Below are 20,894 nucleotides of genomic sequence, written 5' to 3' on the forward strand. Positions count from 1 at the left end.
TTATGATCGGCGCAAGACCCTGACGTGGGATTTGTTCCCATGACCTTCTTGCTCAGAGGCGAGAATGCTACAACTGTATCACTAATACCAGCAACCAAAGGTAATCCAATAACTTTACTTTTATGTCCTTTATAAACGAAGCCAATTTTCAGTGCCTGTTTTCTGTCATCATATGTTTTCTTCGAGTGATCTCTCCACCAAGTGCTGCCCAAACCTTGCGTCCCTTATTATTAAAGTTAGAACAATAAACAGACTTCAACTTAACTTCAACGCTCTTGGAGACTCGGGGGCAAAGTTCCTCTGTGGGACCCTCAAAGATCAAAATGCTGGAATGGAAGAACGAAGGTAAAATGTGCCTGTGTATTCACCAAAATTTATCAAGGTAACACATGTGAAATGAAAGAAAACACTCATTTGTATGTATTAGGCTCAGTATTAGGACCACTGTTCTTTTAGTTATCTATTAATGACGTGGATTTGCAAATAGTGGCATAATTTCACAGTTTGCAGATAACACAAAACAGTAAGGAGGATCGTAAAGGACATTAGGAGGACATCGACAGACGGGTGAAAATGGCAGACACATGGCAGATGCAATTTAAAACAGAGAAGTGTGAAATGATACATTTTGGTGTGAAGAATGAGGAAAGAAAGTATAAAGTTAATAGTACAATTTTAAAGGGAGTGCAGAAGCATTGAGTGTACGTGCACAAATCTTTCAAGGTGGTGGGACAAGTTGAGAAGACCATTAAAAATCACGACGGGTTCTTGACTTTATTAATAGAGGCATAGAGTACAAAAGCAACAAAATTATGCTAAATATTTATAAAACAATAATTAGGCTTCAGCTAGAGCTTTGTGTCCAAATTCAGGACACCGCACGATCGGAAGGATGTCAAGGCCCGGGAGAGGGAGCAGAGGAGATTTACGACAATGGTTCCAGGGATGAGGAAATTCAGTTATGTGGAGAGACTGGAGTCATTCTCCTTAGAGCAGACAAGGCTAAGAGGAGATAATATTGATGTCTTCAAAATAATGAACAGTTTTGATAGAGTAAGTAATGACAAACTGTTTTCATTGACAGAAACATTGGAAATCAGGGAACAGAAATTTAGGTTAAAAAATATTATGCAGCGAGTTGTTGTGATCTGGGATGTGCTGCCTTAAATTTCGGTGAAAGGTCATTCAATAGTGACTTTCAAAAAGGAATTGGATTAATACTTGAAGGCAAACAAATTGCAGGGCTATGTGGAAGAAAAGGATAGTGTGACTAATTGGTCAGCTCTTTCGAAGATCAAGCACATAGAAATATAGAAGATAGGAGCAGGAGTAGGCCATTCAGCCACTCGAGCCCGCTCTGCCATTTAATGAGATCATGGCTGATCATCCAAATTCAGTAACCTGTCCCTGCTTTCTCCCCATATCACTTGATCCCTTTAGCATCAAGAAATATATCCAACTCCTTCTAGAAAATATTTAATGAACTGGATGCAACTGCCCTGTGTGGTAGAAAATTCCACAGGTTCACCACTCTCTGGGTGAAGAGATTCCTCCTCATCTCAGTCCGAAATGGCTTACCCTTATCCATAGAGAATGACCCCTGGTTCCAGACTCCCCCACCATCGGAACATTCTTCCTTCATCCAGTATGTCTAGTCCTTTTAGAATTTTAAATGTTTCAATGAGATCCCCTCTCATTCTTCTAAACTCTAGCGAATATAAGCTGCATAGACCCAATCTCTCCTCATACGTCATTCCTGCCATCACAGGTATCAGTCTGGTGAATCTTCGCTGCACTCTCTCCATGGCAAGAATATCCCTCGTCAGATAAGGCGAACAAAACTGCACACAATACTCAAGGTGTGGTCTCACCAAGGCCCGGTACAATTGCAGAAGGACATCCTTGCTCCTGTACTCGCTATGAAGGCTAACAAATGCTTTGCCTTCTTAACCGCCTGCTGCAGCTGCATGCTTACCTTCACTGACTGGTGCACAAGGACTCCCGTGTCACGTTGCACTTCCCCTTTTCACAAGCTATTGCCGTTCAGATAATAATCTGTCTTCCTGTTATTGCCACCGAAGTGGATAACCTCGCAGTTATCTACATTATATCGATAGCAAAATGCTGCAGATGTTGGAAATCCGAAATAACAACAGAAAATGCTGGAAAAACTCAGCAGGTCAGGCAACATCCGTGGAGAGAAATTTGAGTTGACGTTTCGGGTTGGACCCTTCATAAAAACTGGAAAGAAAAGAAACTAGATCGAATGCAGGGCTGCGATCGGACAAAAGAATAAAAGAAACAGAAGAAGTAAAAGAGATTAGAAACTAGACGAGATGGTAATAGGCTGGGATTAGGTGTAAAGTGTACTGGCAGGGCAAAAGATAGCTGCCAGGTGTGAGAGAGAAACAAAAGGAAAGGGGGGGGGGAAAGGAGTGGAACAATTACAAGAGAAAATGAAATGGGGGCCGAGCTTATGATCTGAAATTGTTGAACTCGATATTGAGTCCGGAAGGCTGCAGACTGCCTTATCGGAAGATGAGGTGCTGCTCCTCGAGTTTACGTTGAGCTTCCGTGGAACAATACAAGAGGCCAAGGACGGTGAGGTCCGAGTGGGAATGGAGCGGTGAATTAAAATGACAGGCGACCGGAAGCTCGGGGTCACCCTTACGGACTGAACAGAGGTGTTCCGCAAAGCGGTCACCCAATCTGCGTTTGGTCTCCCCAATGTAGAGGAGACCGCATCGTGAGCAGCGAATGCAGTATACTAGATTGCGAGAAGTACAAGTAAATCGCTGTTTCATCTGGAAGGGGTGTTTGGGGCCCTGGACAGTGGGAAGGGGGGAGGTATAGGGGCAGGTGTTACATCTCCTCCGCTTGCACGGGAAGGTGCCAGGCGAAGAGGAAGGGCTGTTTGGGGTGATAGAGGAGTGGACTAGGGTGTCTCGGAGGGAGCGGTCCAAGCAGAATGCTGAAAGGGGAGGGGAGGGGAAGATACGTTTGGTGGTGGGATCACTTTGGAGGTAGCGGAAATGCCGGAGGATGATCCGTTGAATGTGGAGGCTGGTGGGGTGAAAGGTGAGGACAAGGGGAACCCTATCGTGGTTCCGGGAGGGAGGGGCAGGGGTGAGGGCAGAAGTGTGGGAGATAGAACTGACATGGTCGAGGGCAGTGTCAACCACAGTAGAGGGGAATCCTCGGTTGCGGAAAAAGGAAGACATGTCTGAGGCACTGGTGTGGAAGGTGGCATCGTCGGAGCAGATACGGTGGAGGCGGAGAAACTGGGAGTATGGAATAGAGTCCTTACAGGAAGCGGGGTGGGAGGAAGTGTAGTCCAGGTAGCTGTGGGAGTCAGTGGGCTTATAGTAAATATTGGTCGATAACCTATCCCCAGAGATGGAGACGGAGAAGTCGAGGAAGGGAAGGGAAGTGTCCGAGATGGACCATGTGAAGGTGAGGGAAGGGTGGAAATTGGAGGCAAAGTGAATGAAATTGTCAAGTTCGGGGCGAGAGCAGGAAACAGCACCGATACAGTCATCAATGTATCGGAAGAAGAGGTGAGGGAGGGGACCCGAGTAGGACTGGAACAAAGATTGTTCCACATAGCCCACGAAAAGGCAGGCATAGCTAGGACCCATGCGGGTACCCATGGCAACACCTTTGATTTGGAGGAAATGAGTGGAGTTAAAGGAGAAGATGTTCAATGTGAGAACAAGTTCAGCCAGGCGGAGGAGGGTCGTGGTGGATGGGGACTGGTCGGGCCTCTGTTCACGGAAGAAGCGGAGCGCCCTCAGGCCATCCGGGTGGGGTTTGGAGGTGTAGAGGGATTGTACGTCCATGGTGAAAAGGAAGCGGTTGGGGCCAGGAAACTGGAAACTGTTAAAGTGGCGGAGGGCGTCCGAAGAGTCGCAGATGTAGGTGGGAAGAGACTGGACAAGGGGAGAAAAGATAGAGTCAAGATAGGAAGAGATAAGTTCCGTGGGGCAAGAACAGGCTGAAACGATGGGTCTACCAGGGCAGTCCTGTTTGTGGATCTTGGGAAGGAGGTAGAAGCGGGCTGTGCGGGGTTGGGGAACTATGAGGTTGGTGGCAGCAGGGGGAAGATCTCCAGAGGAGATGAGGTCAGTGACAGTCTTGGAAACGGTGGTTTGATGTTCGGTAGTGGGGTCATGGTCCAGGTGAAGGTAGGAGGTGGTGTTGGAGCGTTGGCGTTCAGCTTCCGTTAGGTAGAGGTCAGTGCGCCAAACAACAATGGCCCCACCCTTGTCAGCGGGTTTAATGACAATGTCAGGGTTGGATCTAAGAGAATGGAGTGCTGCAAGTTCAGAGGGAGGTAGGTTGGAGTGAGTGAGGGAGCAGAGAAATGGAGATGGCCGATGTCACGGCGGCAGTTAGCGATGAAAAGATCTAGAGAGGGTAAGAGGGCAGGGGGAGGGGTCCAGGTAGAACGGGAATTCTGCCCCGTTTCATTTGCTCGGCCCCCATTTCATTTTCACTTGTAATTGTTCCACTCCTTTCCCACCCCACCTTTCCTTTTGTTTCTCTCTCACACCTGGCAGCTATCTTTTGCCCTGCCAGTACACTTTACACCTAATCCCAGCCTATTACCATCTCGTCTAGCTTCTAATCTCTTTTACTTCTTTTGTTTCTTTTATTCTTTTGTCCGATCGCAGCCCTGCCTTCGATCTAGTTTTCTTTCTTTCCAGTTTTGAAGAAGGGTCCAACCCGAAACGTCAACTCAAATTTCTCTCCACCGATGTTGCCTGACCTGCTGAGTTTTTCCAGCATTTTCTGTTGTATATCTACATTATATACTGCATTTGCCATGCATCTGCCCAATCAACCAACCTGTCCAAATCGTACTGGAGTTTCTCTGCATCCTCCTCACAGCACACACGCCCACCCAGCTTTGTGTCGCCTGCAAACTTGGAGATATTACATCTAGTTCCCTTGTCTAGATCTTTAATACATATTGTGAATAGCTGGAGTCCTAGGACCGATCCCTGCAGTTCCCCACTTTTCACTGCCTGCCACCCGGAAAAAGACCCGTTTATTCCAACTCTTTGCTTCCTGTCTGCCAACCAGTTCTCCATCCAAGACAACACCTAACCCCCAATCCCAAGTGCTTTAACTTTACACGCTGCTCTCTTATGCGGGACATTTTGAAAGCATTCTGAAAGTCCAAATACACCACATCCACTAGATGTCCCTCATCTAATCTACCAGTTAAATTCTCAAAAAATTCCAGTAGATTAGCCAAGCATGACTTACCTTTTGTAAACCCATGTTGAATTTGTCCGATCCTGTCCCTGTTTTCCATGTGCTCTGCTATTACATCTTTTATAATGCACTCTAGCATTTTCCCCACTACCGATGTCAGGCTTACCAGTCTATAAATCCGCATTTTTTCTCTGCCAACCTTTGTAAATAGTGGGGTTACTTTAGCTATCCTCCAATCCATGGGAACTGTTCCAGAGTCGATAGAATTGTGGTCGATGACCAGCAATGCATCTATTACTTCTAGGGCCACTTCCTTAAGTACCCTATGATGTAGACTATCAGGCCTTGGAGAATAATCGGCCTTCAATCTGGTCAATTTCCCTAACACCATTTCCCTACAAAAACAGTATTTCATTCAATGTCTCCCTCTCATTAGACCCTATATTCCACAATATCTCTGGGAGGTTATTTGTGTCCTCCCTTATGAAGACAAAACCTAAGTATGTATTTATTTCGTCTTTCATTTCTTTGTTCCCCATTATAAATACCCCCGATTCTGGACTACAAGGGACCTACGCTTGACTTCACAAACCTTTTTCTCCTCATATATCTATAGAGGCGATAGGCCGAATGGTCTCCTTCTGTGCTGTAAGTTTCCATGATTCTAAGTCAAACTATTATAGAATGATACAACACAGAAGAGGCCATTCGGCCCAACCTGCCTATGTCGATTCTTTTGTAGAGTTATCCAATTTGTCATATTACCGCGCTCTTTACCCATAGCCCTGTAAAAAATCCTTCAAGTATTTATAAATTTCCCTTGTGAAAGTTACTATTGAATCTGCTTCCACCGCCCTTTCAGTTAGCACTTCCAGATCACAATACTCTCAACTCGCTGCATGAATTTTTCTTTCCTCATGTCTTTTCTGGTTCATTTGCCACTCGCTTTAAAAATCTGCTGTCTTCCATTTACCGACACTTCTGCCACTGGAAACAGTTTCTCATTTTTTATCCATCAAAGTCTTTCATGACTTTGCACACCTCTATCAAATCTGCTCTTAATCTTCGCTACTCCAAGGAGAAGAATCAAGCTTCTCCATTCTTTCCACATAAATGATGTCGCTCCTCCTTAGTAGAATTCTAGTTAATCTCTGCTGCACAATCTCTGAGGCTTCGACATCCTTCCTAAAGTAGATTGCCCAGAATTGGATAAATAATCAGCTGAGGCCAAGCCAGTGTTTTATAAAGCACACTTCCCTTCCTCTATTTATAAAAGCCAACATGTGGTCAAAATATGTTTAATCCGCTTCAGCAAGTAAAAGACTTTTGGAGTGAGATTAACAGGAGAATCATTCTGCACCAGAAACATCCAATAATCTCAATCAGAGAAGGAACAGGTACATATGAACTTGGATGATGAGTTTAGTAGTGAGATCAGTAGCTACATATATAAAAGGATCCGTGCGTCTGTATATCTGTCTGTCTGTTTGTCTGTCTGTCTATATGTCTGTCTGTCTGTAAATCTCTCTGTCCGCTATACACTCAAAAGTTATAGAGCGCACCGACACATATGTTATATCAAAAGAAAGCTTATGATTAGGGGAGTCTCATACTCGTATCAACTTTTTGGTCAGACAAAAATTGTTCGGACAATATACAAAAAACTTTCAAAAATCCGCTCATTAGCGTTTTGACCAATCCTACCGCTCATTAGCGTTGAGTGACATGATGGTTGACCAATCCTACACTTCAGTGTCTGATGGTTGACCAATCGGGGCATCACGGGGGGCGTTTCATTCGTGTGTGGACGGGACCTAATCCTGCAGCCTCACGAAACGTAGCTGCCATTTTTTCACTTCTTTTTCTCTACAGTGAGTGGGGCAGCTGTGGCAGCCCGCCGGAGTGGGAGGTGAGTTGGGGTCACTCGGGCCGGGCCTGACAACCATTCGGCCCAAGACACAGAGCAGAGGAGCAGCAGCGCCGGCCGTCAACCACGCGACCCTGTAAACTGCCGTTTTACAAAAAGCCTTGGCAACGCCGGGCCCCCCCAGCAAGTATCTATATATATATAATTGGTCTTCTGTCTGTCGGTCTGTCTGTCTGTCCGTCCTCTATACACTCAAAAGTTATAGAGCATACCTCCATGCGTGTTACATCAAAAGAAAGCTTACGATTCCTGAACGGTCAGAAGCGTATTTATTTTTCGGTGAGACAAAAATTGTGCGATGGTATCTAAAAAACGTTCAAAATTCCGCTCATTATCCCCTCAATAGCATTGAGTGATGTGAAGGTTGGCCAATCGTACAATCGAGCGACCCGACGGTCGACCAATCGCTGCGTCACGGGGGCGGTTTCATATCGTGTGCTGGCGGGCCATCCTACAGTTGAGTGACGTGATGATTGACCAATCCTACACTTCAGTGACCTGACGGTTGACCAATTGGTGCGTGTATGGGCGGGCCTAATTATTCTCAACTGAGGTGAGTGTCCGCCATCTTGATTCTTAATGATTTTTCTCCCCACTTTCTGTGTGTTTATTTTTCCCACTTTCTGTGTGTACCCCGTTAGGTTCTTTTGTGCAGTTGTCTTCTTAGCTATGGGGTGCTTAAAACCTGAACTTTGATATTTAGGAATGTCTCTTTGTTGTAGTGGATGCTCAGGGAAGCCTGGCCTCGAGTTCATCGGATTCCCTGCGCACCCAGAACCTGTCGAGCCTGCTGAAGTCCCTTGTCGTCTCACTCTCCCCCCACCCCAGTCTCTCTCTCTCTCTTCCCCGCTCAGCCAGAAACACCGAGGGAAGAGGTAAGTGAGCTGCTGAGCGGCGGGCAGCATCTCTCTCTCCAGGAACCTGTCGAACCTGCTGAGGGCCCTCGGCGTCTCACTCTCCCCCCCAGTCTCTCTCTCTCTATCTTCCCCACGCAGCCCGAAAGCCCGGGGGAAGAGAAAAGCAAGCAGCTGAGCAGCAGCGTCTCTCTCTCCCGGAACCTGTCAAACTTGCTGAAGGCCCACGGCATCTCACTCTCCCCCCCGAGTCTCTCTCTCTCTCTCTTCCCCGAGCAGCCCGAAACACCGGGGTAGAGGTAAGTGAGCTGCTGAGTGGCGGTCGGCATCTCTCTCACCCGGAACCTGTCGAAGCTGCTGAGGGCCCTCGGGCGTCTCACTCTCCCCCCCCCAGTCTCTCTCTCTATCTCTTCCCCACGCAGCCAAAAAGCCCGGGGGAAGAGGGAAGCAAGCAGCTGAGCGGCGGCGTCTCTCTCTCCCGGAACCTGTCGAGCTTGCTGAAGGCCCACGGCGTCTCACTCTCCCCCCCCCAGTCTCTCTCTCTCTTCCCCGTGCAGCCCGAAGGTCCGGGGGAAGAGAGCAGCTGAGCGGCGGCGTCACTCTCTACCCCCCACCGCAGCGAATGGCGTTCGTCTGCCGCCCGGCCAACCGGTTCCAAAGGCGTGGAAGAGAGCAGGTGCGCGGCGGCGTCGCTCTCTCCCCGCCCATCGCAGCGAAAGGTTTTCATCTGCCACCCGGCCAACCGGTTCCAAAGGCCCGCTGCGTTCACCATGAGCAACTCCGGGCTCACTTCGGAGCGATGGGCACCCGGCCTCCCGATTTCTGACTGACTCCGTTCTGGTACCGGAAAGGAGGGAGTGAGTGGAGAGGGAGAGGGTGAGGGAGGGAGGCAGATGGGGAGGGAGGGGGGGAGGGAGGGAGAGAGAGAGACCAAGGAGGGGGAGGGGGTGAAGAGCGAGGAGGGGAGGGGGTGAAGAGCGAGGAGTGGGAGGGGGTGAAGAAGGAGTAGGAGGGGGGTGAAGAAGGAGGAAGGGGGGAAGAGGGAGGAGGGGGAGGGGGGAGGGGAGGAGGGGGAGGGGGAGAAAGAAAAAGAGGGAAAAAACAGAGCAGGCCCCTCCCCTTTACCCCCCCTTTACCCACCGCATTTACACCCCCCTTTACCCCCCTTTCCCCCACCCCATTTCCCCCACACCTTTCACCCACCCCTTTCTCTCTCTCATTCCCTCGCTCTCTGTCTCTTCCTCCGTCTCTCTCTCCTTCCCTCTCTGTGTATCTCTCTCCTTCCCTCTCTGTCACTCTGCCCTCCCCTTCTCTCTCTCTCTCTCCTTCCCTCTCTCTCTCTCTCCTTCCCTCTCTCTCTCTCTCTGTGTCTCTCTCCTTCCCTCTCCCTCTCTGTTTCTCTCTCCTTCCCTCTCTCTCTCTGTTTCTTTCTCCTTCCCTCTCTCTCTCTCTCCCCTTCCCTCTCTCTCTCTCCTTCGCTCTCTGTCTCTCTCTCTCCTTCCCTCTCTCTCTCTCTCTCTCTGCTTCTCTCTATCTCTCTCTCTCTCCTTCCTCTCTCTCTCTCTCTCCTTCCCTCGCTCTCTCTCTCTCTCTCTCTTCCCTCTCTATCTCCTTCCCTCTCCAAACGTGGCGATAACGAATTTCTAGCCATTTCCCTCTCTCTCCCCCCAATCTCTCTCTCCCTTCGCGTCTCTTCATCTCTCTCTGTCTCCCAGACTCTCTCTCTCTGTCTCCCAGACTATCTATCGCTTCCCCCAGTCCCTCTCTCTCTCTCCTCCAGTTTCTCTCTCTCCCCGACTCTCTCTCTCTCCCCCTCAGTCTCTCTCTCGCTCTCTCTCTCTCTCTATCTATATCCCAGTGTCTCTCTCTCCCCCAGTCTCCCTGTCTCTCTCTCTCCTCCAGAGTCTCCATCCTCCAGTCTCTATCTCCCAGTCTCTCCCTCTCCGTCTCTCTCTCCTCCAGTCTCTCCCTCCTCCAGTCTCTCTCTCTCCCCCCAATCTCTCTCGCTCCCCGTCTCTCAATCTCTCTCTCTCTGTCTCCCAGTCTCTCTATCTCTCTCTCTCCCCAGTCTCTCTCTCCCTTCCCCGTCTCTCTCTCTCTCTCTCGCCCCAGTCTCTCTCTCTCTACCCAGTCTCTCTCTCTCTCCCCCAGTCTCTCTTAATTCAATTCAATTCAATTCAAATTGCTTTATTGGCATGATAAGGTACACCTTATGTTGCCAAAGCATCAAAATACATTTATGGTTGAACACATAAACGCAGATCTATTCATACAGTGTATAAACAGATATATCACTGAGTGTATAAATATACATTCGCATAATTTATATATACTCTTTTCTTAGGTTTACTGGTTGTCCCTCTGTTTATGGCAAGCTGTAACATAGTGTGCCGCTAGTGTTACACAATTTCTCTCTTCCCCTAGTAGGAATGGGAGTTTTTGGTCGTCATTCAAATTTCTGAATTCAGGGCATATTTGTGAGAATTTTTGGTAGAAATTCTCCCTGATGCCCTGATATTTTCCACAGGCTGTGAGGAAGTGCCTCTCTCTCTCTCTCTCCCCGTCTCTCTCCCCAGTCTCTCTCTCTCTCTCCCCGTCGCTCTCTCTCTCTCCATCTGTCTCTCTCCTCTCTCTCCCCCGTCTCTCTCTCTCTCCCCAGTCTCTCTCCCTCTCCCCTCCAGTCTCTCTCGCCCCCCAGTCTCTCTCTTTCTCCCCTACTCTCGCTCTCTTCCCCCCAGCCGCTCTCTCTCTCCCTTCCCCCCAGTCGCTCTCTCTCTCTCTTCCCCCCAGTCGCTCTCTCTCTCTTCACCCTAGTCGCTCTCTCTCTCTCTTCCCCCCCAGTCGCTCTCTCTCTCTTCCCCCCAGTCGCTCTCTCTCTCTCTTCCCCCCAGTCGCTCTCTCTTTCCCTTCCCCCCAGTCTCTCTCTCTCTCTCCCCCAGTTGCTCTCGCTCTCTCTTCCCCTCGGTCGCTCTCTCTCTCTCTTCCACCCAGTGGCCCTCTCTCTCTTCCCCCCCCAGTCGCTCTCTCTCTCTTCCCCCCAGTCGCTCTCTCTCTCTTCCCCCCAGTCGCTCTCTCTCTATCATCCCCCCAGTCGCTCCCTCTCTCTCTTCCCCCCAGTCGCTCCCTCTCTCTCTTCCCCCCAGTCGCTAATCAAAACCAAAGAGGATATAACCCCTGGGCCGGATGGTTTGCAGCCACGCATTTTAAAAAGAAACTAGGGAAGAGATACCAGAGGCATTACTACACATATGAAATAATTCGTTAGATGAAAGTGTTGCACCAGAGGACTGCTAGATAGCTAACGTAATACCTATATTTAAGCAGGGTTATCGAAGTTGTCAAGGCAATTATAGAACAGTTCGCTTAATATAGGTGGTAGGAAAAGTAATGGAATCCCTACTAAAGGAGAAAATAGAACATCATCTAGAAAACAAAAATATAGTAATGAATAGTCAGCATGGATTTCAAAAGGTAAAGTCTTGTTGGTGGTAAAGCATCAGATGTAATTCATCTAGATTTTCAACAGGCCTTCGATAAGGTTCCCCATAATAGACTGATGAACAAATCAGAGAATGCGGAGTCAGGGGACTAGTAGCAGAATGGATAGTTAGCTGGTTTCAAGGCAGAAAGCAGAGAGTAGGCGTAAAGGTTAGCTATTCTCAGTGGCAGAAGGTGTTCCACAAGGATCAGTGCTGGGACCACTGTTGTTCACAATTTATTTTAACGATTTAGACTCCGGGATCGAAAACACAATTTCTAAATTTGTGGATGGCACCACACCGGGTGGGGGGGGGGAGAGGTGTGGTGGGGATAGTCAATACTGAGGAGGCCTGCAACAAAGTACATGAGGACATTAATAAACGTGCAGAATGTGCATGTAATTGGCAAATGAAGTTCAACACAAATAAATTCGAGGTATTACAGTTTGGTAGGAAGAATAGGGAGGTCACTTATTACTTGAAGGTTGTGAGTCTAGGTGGGGCAGCGGAACAAAGGGATCTCAGAGTACAAATATACAAATTATTAAAATTTGCGACACAGTTTAGCAAGGAATTAAAAAAGCAAACCATGCACTAAGGTTTATTTCTAGAGGTATAGCATTGAATAGTCGGGAAGTTATGCTAAACCTATATCGAAACTTGGTTAGACCACAATTGGTACGTTTCTGGCCGCTATCTTATAAAATTATATAGTGGCACTGGATAGGATACAGAGAAGATTTACAAGGATGATACAAGAAATGCGAAGGCTTATATATAGTGAAGGATGAACAGACTTGGACTCTTTTGCTCTTGATGCAGAATGGGTTTCTCCCCTCGTGGGAAATCCAGAACTAGGGGGGCATAATTTCCCAATAAGGGGGCACCCATTTAAACCGGAAATTATGAGAAATATCTTCTCTCAGAGGTTCGTGAATCTTTGGAATTCTCATCCCCAGAGTGTTGTGGATTCTGGGTCATGGAATATGTTTAAAGTGGAGATAGACAGATTTTGGAAGTTAAGGGATTCAAGGGTTATGGGGAGCGGGCAGGGAATTGGAGTTGAGGCCAAGATCAGATCTGCCATGATCTTATTGAATGGCGGAGTAGGCTCGAGGGGCAAATGACATAATCCTGCTCCTACGTCTTATGTTCTTATGTTCGAAGGCTGAGGGTAATCTAATACAGGTCTTTAAATTTATGAAGGGTTTCTGATGGAGTGGATACAGAGCGAATGTTTCCACTTGTGGAGACGAGCGTAACTAGTGGCCATCAATATAAGATAGTCACCAAGAATTCCAATAGGGAATTCAAAAGAAACTTCTTTACCCAAAGAAACGTGCGAATGTGGAACTCGCTAAAACAGGGAATGCTTGAAGCATAGAATATATGCATTTAAGGGGCGGTTAGACAAGCATTTGAGCTAGATGGGAACAGCGGGTTACCCTGATAAATTTAGAAGAGGAAAGTCGGGAGGATGCTCGAGTGGAGCACAAACGCCGGCATGGACTTGTTTGGCCGAATGGCCTGTTTCTGTGCCATATTTCCTGTATAATCCTATGTAATCACAATTACCATCACCCCTACGTTTGCTGACCTACATTGGCTCCGGTCCAGCAAAGCCTCCACTTTACAAATCTCATCCGTGTTTTCAAATCCCTCTGTGGCTTCACAGCTCTCTATCTCAGTAAACTCTTCCAGCCCTAAAACCACCCGCAACTCTCTGTTCGTCTGAATTCGGTTTCTGGTACAAACCCCCACCTCCCTATCCCTTACATAATAATATAAGAAATAAGAGCAGGAGTAGGCCATACGGCCCCACGAGCCTGAACCAGGGTGCTCACAACCTTGGTGTCGTTTTTGACCCCGAGAAGAGAGTGTAGCGACATATTCGGGCCATATCTAAGAACTCCTATTTAAACATCGGTAACATCGATCATCACCGTCCCTGCCTCAGTTAATCTGCTGCTGAAACCCTCATACTTGCCTTTGTTACCTTCAGAGGTGACTATTCCAATGCACCCCCGGCAGGTCTTCCCGCTTTCTACCCGACGTAAACTTGTGGTCATCTAAAGTTCCAGTGCCTTTGTGATAACTCGCATCAAATCCCATTCACCCATCATTGCTGTGCTCTCTGACTGACGGTGGCTCCCAGTTAAGCAACGTCTAGATTTTAATGCACTCATCCTTGATTTCAAATCCCTCTGTGGCCTCGCTGCTCCCTATATCTGAAAACTTCTCCAGCACTACATTATAATTGCTCCAACATTGATGGCAGTGCCTTCAGCTGCCAATGTCCTTAGCTCTGCACTTCGCTCTTTAAACCTCTCCACCTCTCTACCTCTCCCCCCTCCTTTAAGACGGTCCTTAAAACCTACCGCTGCCATTATATCTCCTTTGGTAGTCCGGAGTCAAATTTTGATTTATAACGCACGTGTCACGTGCTTTTGGACGTTTTATTATGTTTTATGAATACAATTTGTTGTTATTGTTGTTTTGGCTGAAGCTGAACTAGATGGAACCTGGTCTTGTTTGAACTAGCAACTCCTGTGTTGTTATTTTGCAATGCAGAAGTGGAGGTGAGAGGAGTGGAGAAGGAAAGAAGGTATCGAGCAGTAGGGAGAAGCTCTGGTGTGAAATGATGATAAGATCAGGCCGGCACCATTGTCGTTTGGGTAAACAGTTTCAGGTAATCATGCCAATGACTACAGCTCCAGTAACAGGCATAATGTCACAACGGGTCATTAAAGCTTCACACTACACAAAATAATAGCTTTTCTAACAGTGCCTCTGCACCCAATGCCTCAACGGTTCTAACAGTTTTTCTGCACACAATGCCTCACCGCTTCTAACAGTTACTCTCCACACAATGTCTCACCTGTTCTAACAGTCTCTTAGCAGCCAAAGTCTCACCTGTTCTACCAGGCACATAGCACCCAATGTCTCACCTGTTCTAACAGTATCTCAGCACCCAATGTCTCACCTGTTCTAACATTCTCTCAGCAACCAATGTCTCACCTGTTCTAGCAGTCTCTCTGCACCCAATATCACACCTGTTCTAACAGTCTCTCAGCAACCAATATCACACCTGTTCTAACAGCCTCTCAGCACCCAATGTCTCAACTGTTCTTACATTCTCTCAGCAACCAATGTCTCACCTGTTCTAACATTCCCTCAGCAAACAATGTCTCAACTGTTCTTACATTCTCTCAGCAACCAATATCACACCTGTTCTAACAGCCTCTCAGCACCCAATGTCTCAACTGTTCTTACATTCTCTCAGCAACCAATGTCTCACCTGTTCTAACATTCCCTCAGCAACCAATGTCTCACCTGTTCTAACAGTCTCTCAGCAAACAATGTCTCAGCTGTTCTACCAGTCACTTAGCAGCCAATGTCTCACCTGTTCTAACAGTCTCTCCGCACTCAATGACTCACCTGTTCTAACAGTCTCTCCGCACTCAATGTCTCACCGGTTCTAACAGTCTCTCAGCACCCAATGTCTCACATGTCCTAACAGTCCCTCAGCAGCCAATGTCTCCCCTGTTCAGCAGTCTCTCTGCACCCAGTGTCTCATCTGTTCTAACCGTCTCTCTTCACCCTAAGTCTCACCTTTACTAACAGTCTCTCTGCAAACAATGTCCCTCCTGTTCTAACAGTCTCTCTGCACCCAATGTTTCACCTGTAATAACTGTCTCTCTGCACCCAATGTCTCACCTGTTCTAACAGTCTCTCTGCACCCAATGTCTCACCAGTAGTAACAGTCTCTCAGCACCCAATGTCTCACCGGTTCTAACATTCTCTCAGCAACCAATGTCCATCCTGTTCTAACAGTTTCTCCACAGCCAATGTCCCTCCTGTTCTAACAGTCTTTCTGCACCCAATGTCTCAACGGTTCTAACATTCTCTCAGCACCCAATGTCCATCCTGTTCTAACAGTCTCTCTGACCCCAATGTCTCTCATGTTCTAACAGTTTCTCCACACCCAATGTCCCTCCTGTTCTAACAGTCTCTCAGCACCCAATATCTGAGCTTTTCTAACAGTCTCTCTGCACCCAATGTCCCTCCTGTTCTAAAAGTATCTCAGGATCCAATATCTCACCTGTTCTAACAGGCTCTGCGGATCGAATGTCTTACCTGTTTGAAAAGTCGACTTATGGAACGAATCATCCATTCTAATTGTGTCAGTATCCAGGAGAGTCATGCTCTGACAGTGTCGGTGACCAAGTAGTCTGCTCTCTCACATTATACAATGTTTCAGCCATGTTAACGGTTTCTCAATCTCTTACATTCTCCCAGAACCAATCGTCTCACATGTTTTCAGCCTCCCAGGACCCATCATCTTACAAGCTATCAGTCTCCCAGAACTCATCGTCTCACATATTCTCAGTATCCAACGGATATACACAAATTCATTTGGTTTACCGTTTCATTTTCGATAAGTATTACCGTTAGCATCGGTTTATATATATGAAAATTAAGTAGGTAAAATATTCGACTCCAATCTCAAGACATTTTATAATCCAACGTGTATCACGAGGATTAATGAAAGCATTGCTAAAAAAATTTAAATTTAGTCACGTGATTTCAGCGTCACTGGCATGTATTGCTCATAACTAATCGTCTTTGAGAAGGTGGTGTTGTTCGGCCACCTTGAGCTGCTTCAGTCCTTGTGCTGAAGGTACTCTCACAGTATTGTTTGGGAGGAAGTTCCAGGATTTTGAACCGCTTATCAACCCAAACCTGAACGTCGTCCAGGTCTGGCTGCATGCGGGCATGGACTGCTTCGTTATCTGAGGAGTTACGAATGGAACTGAAGACTGTGCATTCATCAGAGAACATCCCCACTTCTGATGCTATGATGGAGGGAAGGTCATTCTTGAAGAAGCTAAAGGTGATTTTGCCTTGGACACTGTCCTGAGGAACTCCTGCAACGAAGTCCTGGGGGTGATGTGATTGACCTCCAACAACCACACACATCTTCCTTTGCGCTAGGGATGTCTCCAGCCAGTGGAGTGTTCTCCCCCTGATTTCCACTGACTTCAGGTTTTTCTCGGGCTCCTTTATTCTTTGCTCGGTCAAATGCTGGCTTGCTGTCAAGGGCAGTCAGTCTCACCTCACCTCTTGAAGTCAGCTCTATTGTCCATGTTTGCATCAAGGCTGTAATCAGGGCTATTGCAGAGTGGTCCTCGTGGAACACAAACTAAGCATTGGTGAGCAGGTTGTTATTGTGTAAGTGCCGGTTTATAGCACTGTGAATGACACCTTCCATCACTTTGCTGATGATGGATATCAGACTGATATGTTTAGGCTTGTACTGCTTTTAATAAATAGGACATACCTGAGCAGTTTTCCAATTTGTTGGATAGATGCCAGTGTTGTAGCTGTACTGGAACAGCTTGGCTAGAGGCACGGCGAGTTCTGGAGCACAAGTCCTCAGCTCCGCAGTCGGAATAGCCTTTGATTTATCCAGTACCCCGCACCATTCCTTGATATCACATGGGGACAGTGGCAGCAGACCTGCGTGAAGCGGTGGCGGAGGAGCTAACTTAAACTGAGGCGGCAGTAGCAGGTAGGCTCCACAGTGGCGGTGGACCTAGGTGAAGCGGCAGCGGTGGAGCTAAATTAAACTGAGGTGGCAGCAGCAGGTAGGCCCTAAAGTGGCGGCAGACCTGGGTGAAGCAGCGGTGGTGGAGCTAACTTAAAACCGAGGTGGCAGAGCAGGTAGGTTTACAAATCTCAGAGCGGGAGGGAGAGAAGTAAAAAGTAATCGAAGTGTGACGTCGCTAGAAAACAGGTAAGTGATTGGTTGCTGAGTATTTCTCACTTTCTCCTTTTTTCCGAACTTAACTCTGTGGTTTATAGGTTCTAAGCTCTCTGTGGTGCAGCGGCGACTGTTGGTAAACAAGGGACTTGAGCATACCATTTAATTGTAGTTTAATTGGTGGGATTGATTAGATATAAATGAATTTAATTTAATTAAAGGGTATGTCATTGCACCACAGCTCGGCCTCGTAGTATGCTCCACCTGCGCTATGTGGGAAATCACGGACACTTCCTGTGTCCCTGACGACCACGTGTGCAGGAAGTGTATCCTGCTGCAGCTACTGGCAGACCGCATTGCGGCACTGGAGCTGCGAATGGATACATACTGGGGCATTTGCGATGGTGAGGACGTCGTGGATATCAAGTTTAATCAGTTGGTCACACCGCAGGTAAAGTTTTCACAGGCAGAAAGTGAATGGGTGACCACTATGCAGAGTAATAGGTGCAGGCAGGTAGTGCAGGAGTCCCCTGTGGTCATCCTCCTCGCAAACAGATATAGCGTTTCGGATATTGGTGAGGGAGATGGCTTATCAGAGGAAGGCAGCAGCAGCCAAATTCCTGGCAGCAGGTTTGGTTCTGCTGCACAGGACGGGAGGAAAAATAGGGGTAGAACTATTGTAATAGGGGATTCTATTGTAAGGGGAATAGATAGGCATTTCTGCAGCCGCAAGCAAGACTCCAGGATGGTGTGTTTTCTCCCTGGTGCAAGGTCAAGGATGTCTCGGAGCAGCTGCAGAATATTTTGGAAGGGGAGTCTGAACAGCCAGTTGATTTGGTGCATATAGGTAGCAACGATACAAGTAAAAAACGGGATCAGGTCCTAAAAGCTGAACATAGGGAGTTAGGAGGCAAATAAAAAAATAGGACCTCAAAGGTAGTAATCTCAGGATTACCAGTGCCACGCGCTAGTCAGAGTAGAAATAGAAGGACATTTCATATGAATACATGGCTAGAGGAATGGTGAAACGGGCGGGATTCAAATTCCTGGGACATTGGAACCGGTTCTGCGGAAGGTGGGACAAGTACAAACCGGATGGTTTGCACCTTAGCAGGACTGGGACAGATGTCCTAGGGGGAGTGTTTGTTAATGCTCTGGGGGAGGGTTTATACTGAAATGGCAGGGGGTTGGAAAGCTCAGCAGGGAGACAGAGGAAAAGGAAACAATGATAGAAGCAAAATTCAGGAAGGAGAAAAACACAGGACGCAGTCAGAGAAATCAAGTGTTTAAATCAAACATGGACACTTTAAATATCAATTCTAAAATGTCTAAGAGCGTTAAAAACAAGCCTGAAGGCTTTGTGTCTTCATGCGAGGAGCATTCATAATAAGGTGGATGAATTAGCTGCACAAAAGAGGTAAACGAATATGATATGATTGGGATTACGGAAATATAGACCCCGGGTGACCAAGGCTGGGAACTCAACATCCAGTGGTATTCAATATTCATAAATATAGGCAAAAAGAGGAAGGAGGTGGCGTAGCATTGCTGGTTAAAGATGGGATTAACACAATTGTAAGGAAGGATATTAGCTCTGATGATGTGGAATCTGAATGAGTACAACAGAGAAATACAAAGGGGCAGAACACGTTAGTGGGAGTGATATATAGACACCCAAACAGTAATGCAGAGGTTGAGGATGGCGCTAAAAGGGAAATTAGAGAAGCATGTAATAATGGCACCGCAGTTATCATGGGTGACTTAAATCTATGAATAGATTGGGCTAGCCAAATTACTAACAATACTGTGGAGGAGGAATTCCTGGAGTGTATACGGGATGGTTTCGTGGACCAATATGTCAAGGAACCAACTGGAGATCAGGCCATCTTAGACTGGTTATAATGTAACGAGAAATGAATAATTAGCAATCTTGTTGTGCGAGGCCCCTTGGGTCGGAGCGATCACAATATGATATAATTCTTCATTAAGATGGGGAGTGAAGTATTTGAAACAGAGATTAGGGGCCTGAATTTAAATAAAGTTAACTACGATGGTATGTAGTGCGAGTTGGGTAGGATTGATTAGGGAATGTCACTCAAATCGTTGACGGTGGATAGGCAATGGCAAACATTCAAAGATCGCATGGATGAACTACTGAATTTGTTCATCCCAGTTTGGCATAAACATAAAACAAAACAGGTGACTCAACCGTGGCTGACAAGGGAAATTAGGGATAGCATAAGGTCCAAGGAGAGGACATATAATTTGGCCAGAAAAAGCAGTAAACCTGAGGATTGGGAGCATTTTAGGATTCAGCAAAGGCGGACAAAGGGATTAATTAAGAGGGGGAAAATAGAGTATGAGAGTAAGCTTTCAGGGAGCATAAAAACTGACTGTAAAAGCTTTTATAGATATGTGAAGAGAAAAAGATTGGTGAAGTCAAGCATAGGTCCCTTGCACTCAGAATCAGGGGAATTTATAATGGGGAAATAGAAATGGCAGACCAATTAAATACATAAATAAATGAATACCTCTTAATGTCTCTTTACATCTTTTGCTCTATCGCAGCCCTGCCTTCGATCTATTTCATTTCCTTTCCAGTTTAGAAAACGGGTTCACCCGAAACGTCGACTCGAATTTCTCTCCACGATGTTGCCTGTCCTGCTTAGTTTTCCCAGCATTTCCTGTTGTTAATTTGGATTGCCAGCATCTGCAGTATTTTGCGATCGTAACAATGAAATACATACTTTGTACCTGTCTTCAGACAGGAGGACACAAATAACCTCCCAGAGATGTAGGGGAACATAGGGTCTAATGAGAGGTAGGAACTGATAGAAATCAGTATTTGTAGGGAAACGGTGTTAGGGAAATTGACGGGAGTGAAGGCCGATAAATTCCCAGGTCCTGATACTCTACAACCTAGGCTACTTAAGGATGTGGCCCTAGAAATAATAGATGCATTGGTGGTCATCTACCAAAATTCGATATGTTCTGGAAGAGTACCCATGGATTGGAAGGTAGCTAATTTTATCCCACTATTCAAAAAAGGTGATAGGAGAGGAAATGGGGTAATATAGATCGGTAAGCCTGACATCGGTAGTGGGAAAAATGCTAGAGTCCTCTATAAAGATGTAATAGCAGAGCACTTGTCCAACAGTGACAGTATCGGACAATGTCAACATGGATTTACAAAAGGTAAATCGTGCTTGAATAATCAACTGGAATTTTTTGAATATGTAACTGGTAAAATAGATAAGGGAGAACCAGTGGATGTGGTGCATTTCGACTTTCAGAAGGCATTTGATAAGGTCCCGCATAAGAGATTAGCGTGTAATGTTAATGCAAATGGTATTGGGGGCAAGCGATTGACTTGGATAGAGAACTGGTTAACAGTCAGAAAGCAAAGAGTTGGAATAAATGGGTCTTTTTCTGAGTGGCAAACAGTAACTAGTGGGGTACCGCAGGCATCAGTCCTAGCTCCCCAGCTAGTCACAATGTATATTAATGATCTAGACGAGGAAACTAGATGTAATATCTCCAAATTTGCAGACGAAACAAAGCTGGGTGGGCGTGTGTGCTGTGAGGAGGATGCCGACGAACTCCAGTATTATTTGGACAGTTTGGGTGATTGGGCAGAAGCATGGCAGATG

This window comes from Somniosus microcephalus, unplaced genomic scaffold (assembly GCF_052327205.1).
Source record: "Somniosus microcephalus isolate GS21.2 unplaced genomic scaffold, FLI_Smic_1.0 unresolved_chr8, whole genome shotgun sequence".
Lineage (NCBI taxonomy): Eukaryota > Metazoa > Chordata > Chondrichthyes > Squaliformes > Somniosidae > Somniosus > Somniosus microcephalus.